The following is an 8,323-nucleotide window of genomic DNA, read 5'->3' as shown; positions in this document are numbered from 1 at the left end:
TAGAGGAATCTTCAGAAGAAGAAATAAGAGTGTGTTTGGTACATCTCGTTACTCACTTCCAGATAAGTGTTCAAGTTGTATAATTCACAGGTTAGGATGCTGGTTTTAATGGCTTTAAGGTATTTCATGGCGGACCAGCAACCTGAAAAAGAGGAAAATTAAACGTGGAATTGGAATCCTCCACAAGCTTTCACTTCTGTTTGACTGAGTCTGCCGGTGGGGCAGGATTGACTGGAGAGGGAATAGCAGCGATCAGGCTGAAGATAGCAAGGGTACAGAGGGGAAAAGTGCAAGATAAAGGAGCGATTTTGGGGCTGGAGGGGAAGAGCTTGCTGATGGTTCTTGGGAATGGTGTGTGGAGGATTCCTCCCAGAGGGCTGCAGGGGAAGAGCAGGAGCTAACCTGTGTGCCAGGCACTCCTGCAGTGTTCCTGTTTAGTCCAATTGCAGCATTTTGAGTTTGTTATTATCAAATCTTTAACTCCTCTCTTCCTGGGTAGGTGAGAGATTGTGTGACATGGCGGAGAGGAGTTTTCATACCCATCTGTGAAAAGAATTGATCAGTGAATGTCTTCTAGGCATCCAGCCTGAAGGGTTTTTTTTTTTCCTTTTTCTCTTTGTGATGTGATGCAAAAAATAAACCCCACAGCCTACCCTGGGTAAAATGCTTGTGATTTTGCTGCTGAAATTCATTTAAGTCAAAAATATATCTGTGTTATAAATAATTTAGGTCATAAATGATTCAGACTTTTTATGTTTGGTGGAGAGTGGAACAGAGCTGCAAAAGCGTGATTTTGGGAGTTTTGCTTGTTTTTTAATAATTCCTAACTTGAGCACGTAGAAGTCACCCTTCTGTTTCTTTCCATATTTATGCAGGTTAATTCCTTACACTTAAACATCAATTTTCTTTTTCTCCTTTTCCAAACCAGTGCAGCAATCTGCACCAGCAGGGAAGGCCAGTTTGTGTTTTATACTTCCTCAAGGAGTTAATAACAACATTTTTGCCACTTAATTCAGAAGTCAGGAACGGAGAGGATGGCCTAGATGTTTTTACAAAAGAAGCCTGGATTCTCAAGTGTGCCAGAATGGTTTGTGTATTTTTTCTTTAAGTACAAATGACAATTAATTGCTGCTGCTCTTTCCCCATCCGGCCAGAGTTTTACCAACCCAAGAATTGCATCCCTAAAGCAACTTCTCTTTGACCTCTAGGAGCTTCCCACACTGACATTTTCCTTTCTTTCCCCCCCAGTAAATTCATTTTATTTAGAAATTCAGGAGGACACTGTAGGAATTGTTAACCTTGGAGTGCTACTTTGTTGTTGCTGCTTTTTCTGTCTCCCCGGACTGAGTGTTTTGAAATAGCATCATTACATTGCCATCCATCTGCCTGGAGCAGAACCCAGCATTGATTCTGCTCTTTGTGACCCAGCACGGGGCTGAATCTGAAATTATTTTTAGCGCTCATATTTTTACCTCTCTTCCACGAGTTGCAGACTGTGCATGGCAGCAGCAGGGCTGGTTTTAGTGGAACACATGCCTGATACTCCAGGATACTCCAGGATGACTGGACCAGCTGGTTTTCAGTAACCAGTGGCCCCCACTCACACATGATGCTGCTACTGCACTGTCAATGTCCCTGCAACGTGGAAAAACCTTTTTACACTTGATTTTGAACCTTTGGTTAATGTTTGTCTGACTGTCCTCATCCTGCCATCACCTGGAGCAAGCCTGTTCTGCCTGGTTTATTTTACACAGCTAACACTTGTGTTTTGGGAGGTTTCCCCCCCTAAGATATTCACTGTACCCTAGTTTAAGACAGACTTCAAGGCATCCTTGAAAGGCAGCAGGTAAGTACATTATCTTCTTCTAGAGAGGCTCTAAATCACATTAGAAAATTACCTTCTGATAGATGACAAAGGCACTTGCCTGCCCAGGTCCCTGAAAACACGGGTCAGTGTCATAATTGCTTTCTTAACGGGACCACGGTGTCTAATGATCCCGGGCAGGATTAAATCACGGGAATAATGCTGCACAGGGCTGGAAAAATAATTAGATCAGCTATGCTTGGGTGACTTTGAGATTGCCTGAGTGAGGCAGCAAGTAATGCAGTTACCTTACCTCCAAGGGACGGCTCCGCTCTGGATGGTGCCAGCTCCCAGGGCGCTTGGCAGCACACAAGTGTCCCTTGGTTCACAGCAGAGCCAGGCCAGCTCTTTATTCATCCCTGCCTTTGCTGGGGTGGTGCTGACGGCATACTTGGCGCTCGGAGCTGTCACCCAAGTCACACCAGTGCCGGCAAAAACCGGGACAAAACGGAGCGGGAGAAGCTGGGAAAGCTTTGCTGGCCGTTGCCGGGGTGACTGGGTTTGTGCTGGACAAACACTGCCGTGCTTTTCTCGCCTTGTGGCATTTTGAGTGCAACCAAACAAACTCCTCAAGAGGCAAAACAAGTGGGAGAGGGGTGAAGGGAAAGGACAAACCAGCTCCGGCACTTGGGAGTGAGCTGTGTCTCCGTGGGCAGAGGGGCTACCTGGGGTCTCTCTTTTCCTGGCCCTGTGCACCCCTTGGAGGCGGGAATGCTGTTTCCAAATGTTTCCTTGCAGTGTGCAGTCCTGGTGATTTGTGTGAAAGAAGGCACTTGGAATGCAGTGGGGAGTGTGATGGGAGATGCCTTCTAGAGTGGTGTGATTTTATTAAGGCTGTTTGACTGCCCCTTGTACCATCTTCAGCTCCATCATATTTCATTTTTTTTAGTGTTTTTGGTGGTTTTTTTTTAACTTTTTCCAGACTTTTCTTTCCCTCTGTGGTGTTACTACCCTGGCTTAAGCTGACAACTCCTCAAATCCTGTGCTGTATCTAATCCCGGCTCTGATGGCCTGGGAAGGCCGGGGCTGAGGGTGACAACCCCAGGAGGTGTCCATGGGACAGGAAGGCTCCTGCCTGGGCTGAGGGCTCTCCCGGGACCAGCAGAGGGCAAAGCTGCTCCAGCTGTCCTGGGCTGGAGGCACCAACAGTGCCGGGAGCAGCTGGACTATCCTCTAGATGAAGCCGTGTACTTTTATTTTGGGCAAGAAGGATGGCCCATTTCTCCTACCCCCTGAATGAGGTATGGAGCAGATATGGTTGAACACCTTTTTACCTCTGTGCTTTGTGCAATTTTCTTTGTTTTGGCTTGTTCTCCCCCAGCACCGTGGCTGGTGCTTCTCTTTCTCCTCCTTGTTACACACGGAAACATTCTGTTACAAAAAGTAGCTTTTTGTTACCAGGTGCTGTGTATAGTATTGGTATTTCAGGGGAAGAGCCGCTCTCAGATCTGGTGCCTCAATAGGTAAATTCTTGCAAGGTTTGGCCTAGAAAGCCTTTACCACGTGTACAAATACAAAGTGTACTTGACCTGTTGGTTCAGGTCTGTGTATGCACCAAAGTAATTTTTGGTGTAAAAGCAGAACTGTGGAAAAAACACAATCAGTATCTTGAAAAAATAGAGAAAGATGGAATTCATTTCCCTTTTCTTATTGGTTCACAGACTCTTCCTTTTCCTTTATGATCTTCCTATTATGCCTATTCCTTTTCTCTTTACTGCCAGGATTAAAGGTGAACCTCTTTCCCTCCAATTCCCCTCTCATCACCTCCTTACCCACCAGCATCTCTGAAACTCTCCAGCTCTGATCCATTTGCTTTTGCCACCCTCTTACACTGATGGAAAAACCAGAACAACGTGATTACAATCAAGGCAAAATATTGAAGATTGTTTGGGTGTTGCAGCATGCAGCTGTGCAGCCTGACTGGGTTTAGGCTGCAGCTATAGATATATTTCTGTGGCCACCTCTTTGCCTCAATACAACTAAATATAGGAACAGCTGCAGCAGAGAGCTGGTCCTCTGCAGCTTCCAGCAGGGAGACACACGCAGAGCCACTTTGCAGCTTTTAAGCCTGAATTTGGCACCACATCCCCTGTTTCAGGTGCCCTGATTACCACTCCTGTGCTGTATCTTATAGCCCATTTTTTTATCCATGTTTTACCATGGGCATGTAGCTTGTTGCTGGGTTGGAATCTTGCCTTTAGGGAGACATGACAGTGTGGCCCACTCTTTTAAACACCTGCTGTCTTGCATTGTTGGTTGGGAACTTCACATTTATTTTGTCCACAATTATGTGTATATAATTATATATATATATGTCTAATTTATTTTCTTGTGCAAAAGCAACCATTTTAAGGGAAATTCAAATGGATCAAAGGAACTGGTAGCCGAGTGGTGCCTGCAGAAGAGAGAGCCCTTCCTTGGGGAGCTTCCTGAGGAGTTCTTATTGGAAAGAGGTGGCTGGAGCTTTCACAATGTGGAGGTATGGCAGTGAGAGCTAATGCTAAGTGTGGTCTCATGGTGTATGGAGAGGATAACTTGTCCTTTGGATGTGAGGTGGCACTTCGTGGGGGGAAGTGGAGCTATTCCTGTTGATGCTGCTGGTGGGTGAGGCAGGGACAAGGGGAGCTGGCATCCTGCACTGGGAAGAGATGGGCTTGCCCAGAAAATGTTCTCTCTCCACTCTCCCTGTGGGAAGGCTGCTGGATGGCAGACAGTGTGTCCTGCAGTGTGGGCAGATTTCATCAACCTGTCTCACCACAGTGATTCTGATTTTGGCCTTTTCCCATCTCCGTGGCTGCCTCATCCAGAGAGGTCCCGACCCACGTTCAAAGAGTTAATTTTAAAACAGTTTTTTTCCCTCGTGTCTCAGCACTGCCTGGCTTTAGCTGTGATGGGGATGAGAAGTGACAAGGTGCCACAGGGGAGCTGTTCTCTTGGGGTTTGCATCATGCCTAAAGCCTGATGGAAACCTCCCAAGAGGAGCTGACCTGGCAACACGAGCTTGACCAAGCAACTCTGATTCCCAATGAGATGGGCTTCTCAGTTTTTGGCCTTCACCTCTCCTAGCATGCCACAGTGTTTCCTGAGAAGGACATGGTGGTGGCTCTGTGCAGAGGCAGGACACAGTTAATAATTACATTCAATAATAGCTATCTGAGAAGCATGCAAGACAAAAATCTAGTGAGACCAAATACTTGCTTAGAGTTTTTTTGTTTTTTAAATGCAGCAATTTGAAAAGCCTTTTCACACAGCACAAGAACCTGTTCTGCTATTTCCAAGGTTAGCACAGGAAGTCCATGCACAGAAGTACAGATGCAGGTTCTAACATCTATCTTGTGCATAGTATCAAAATCAGAACGAGGATCTCGGCATTTGGACAGGACAAGACAAAAGGCTAAAGCCAGTCTGTGGCTTTCAACATCAAAGTACAAAGCCCAGCATAATGTGACACTAATCTATGCGATAGCATGGGCAGCTTGAGGCCCGTCAGGTCCATCTGATGAGGTTCTGCCACCATCCCATCTGTTTTGTATTCATCTGTCACTGAGACTCGGAGCCACTGGAGAGGAAAAAGAACTGGCAATGTCACGCTGTGGTTTTTCAACATCATTACAAGCAGTGTGGGAATTGCTAGGGGTTGATTCCTGGTGCTTGTCAGGGGCATACAAATGTTATGTGGGGGAAAGCCCACTAGATCTATAAATGCCACTCCATCCTAGGAGTAAACGCTGTTGTTATCCATCAGGATTTCTAGACCAAAATCGTGTTTCAGCTCTTCCTGAGCTAGAGGAAGATGGATGGATGTGTCAGCTTCCCCCTGCTACAGTCTGAATCCTGCTGTACAGTACAGCCACTAGAGGAAAAGCGTACGGTGGGGACTCCCTTAGCTGCAATGTGCTGGTATCGCTCCATGCACTTGTCTTAAAGCAAATGAGATGAAGATTTGGCTAGCAGCAGATGTTCAAAGGAGGAACAAATCAGAGCAGCCATATACCCAGTGGGATTGAGGTTTCCTTGAACTCAGCACATATCTCCAGCAGTTGGCACTTGGAAGGTGGAAAAAAAAAGGGAAAAACAGATGCTGAAAGTACCCTGAAATAGCCCCTGAGCCTCTGGAGGGCAAAGTACGTCTTTTAACTCCTGCTTATTATCCCTTCTAGTGGGCTCTTTTCCAGTCCTTACTGAAGAGTAAATGCTTTTTCTGTGTATTCCCTGCGGGCTGCCCTACTTTACATCATCACCTTGGTGATGGAAAACACAGTCCTCTGCGGAATCCGCCTGTCACGATTCCTAATTTTCTTTCAGAGGTGAGGAAGCCAAGCCCAGAGCCCGCTGCAATCCCTGGGCAGCCCCAGCTCGGCGTGGCGGGGGCTGCAGCTCCGGGAGGCGAGCGCAGCGGGCACAGGGAAGTATTCCGGACGTGGCTGGCAGGTCGTGGCACGGCTGGCCGCTCCCACCCTCTCTGCGGCGCCTTTGTTCTCGGGCAGTTTCCATGGTGTCCCCGCTTTGTGTGCAGACCTGTCTGCTCCTCTCCATCGCGCCGCAGCACCGGGCTGATTTCCCGAGGCGGCGCATCGCGCTGCTGCAGAGCTGCCAGGCGTCAGCCACGCAGGCATCCTGCAGCCTGGCTCGCTGGCAGACCTTGTGAAGCATGGGCTGATGGTTTGGAACGGAGCTGGGTGATTATAGGTGAGAATTCAGCTCGGCTTTTGGCCTGTCACGTTTAGCAAAATCAGAGGAGGGCCCTTACCCAAAGGGATTGTTGCTGTAAAATGAAAAAGCATGACAAGAAGGAGCAGCCATGCTGCTTGCTGCAGCACTCAGATTTTATCTTCATCTGGCACGGGCGAGACAGCTGATCTGTACATGTACCACACAGCATCGTTCCCCTCGCACAGAGCTCCTTTATCTGTTATCTCGCTGTTAGTTCTCTGCTAATTGTTCTGATACCGGAGCGCTGCCCGCCCTGAACGGCATCAGCAGGGAGGAACCCCTCCTGGTCCTTATGTCGGCTACAGAGGCAGGAGGCTGAGTAACCTGGCCCCAGGTATTTATGCCCAGGGATAGTATCCCTCGGGAAAAACCCCCGATCACAGTAGAGTGCTTAGAGCCTGATACTTGGAATATTTCAGCGAGAAAAGCAGTTCCGTGAATCTTACAGACTGTTCATCCAAAAGGAAGTGGAGTGTAAAATCACTGCCCAAGTGGAAAAGTAGGTGACAGGGCAAAGCTGTGCCCAAGGGGGGATTCTAACTCCAGGAGAGTACTTTAAGTGGTGGCAACAAGGCTGGAGGTCTGTTAGCAGGCTGTGTACAGGAATGAAATTTAACCCAGGACCTGCACATATCAATGAGAAAGAATATTAGAGTTAATATCGAAATATAGAAACAATCTCCTCAAGGACATGAGATGTCCTCATCACAAAAACTCAATTCTTGGAGCAGAAACATGGTTTTCTTAATTAAGGTGAAGCTTGTACTGTGTGTTGGGATAGAATGGGCTGCTCCCCAAAGCTGAACATGGAAATGAACTGTTCCCAAGTGTTGGCAGAGGTTTTCAAGGATGCCTAGGAAATTATAGTGCCCAGTTAAGTAGGAATTGATCATCCAAGTCCCTTAGGTGGTCCTGAAAATCACAGCCACTCTGCACTGCAATTTTCAGTCACATTTTTTCCTTCTGCTTCCCTTTTCCCTCTTCTCCCTGTGCCGTGGACAGCTCCTGCTGGCACGGAGCTGTGGCTGAAGCCAAAGCTAAGGAGCCTGGCTTGGACACACGGCATTCAAGCAGCCTTGGTGGTGACAGGAGATGGGATCATCTGTCCCTGCTGAGGCCATTCAGAACCAGAGCCGGCTTTTTTCCTACCAGGTATCTCCTTCTCACTTTTGGCCCCTTTTTGTCCCTCTGATGTGAGAACACTAAGGCAGATCAGCAGTGGAAAAGGGTGGGTTTTTTTGGGAATGGTAGAAGCCACAGGGAGCCTCTCTTGAGTAGATTAACTTCCTAGGAACCCCTGGGAATTTTATTATGTCCTTGATTTCTTCCCCAGCAACTCCATTCTTAGAATGGGTTGTATTTGAGTGCACAGGTAAGGACAGCCCTTCACATGGCAAAGGTTTGGGAGATAAGAAAGGAGCAACAAAACCTGATTACTTTGGAAGTAAGTGGTAAAATTGATCTGGAAGAAACCAGAAGGGAAGCTCAGTTCTGAGTGTGAGCAGCAGCGAGCTTCCCTGGGAGACATCCTCCAACAAAATCTTCAAGTACGGGACATGTGGTCATGGCCAGAATATTGCTTTCCTCTCACCAGGGACTTGGTTTTCCACTAACTCCCTCTGCTCCACCCTTCTTGATAACCAAGTTTCCAGTTCCCATCATCTATTACCAGTTCTCAGCCTTCCTTGTCATCCGGATCCATCCAGCCTGGAGCATGCTGGAGATGTGCTAGTACTTCCCAGGAAT

This window comes from Onychostruthus taczanowskii, unplaced genomic scaffold, assembly GCF_017590055.1.
Source record: "Onychostruthus taczanowskii isolate IOZ18803 unplaced genomic scaffold, ASM1759005v1 scaffold131, whole genome shotgun sequence".
In the NCBI taxonomy this organism is placed as follows: domain Eukaryota; kingdom Metazoa; phylum Chordata; class Aves; order Passeriformes; family Passeridae; genus Onychostruthus; species Onychostruthus taczanowskii.
Note: the sequence above shows the minus strand (reverse complement) of the source record.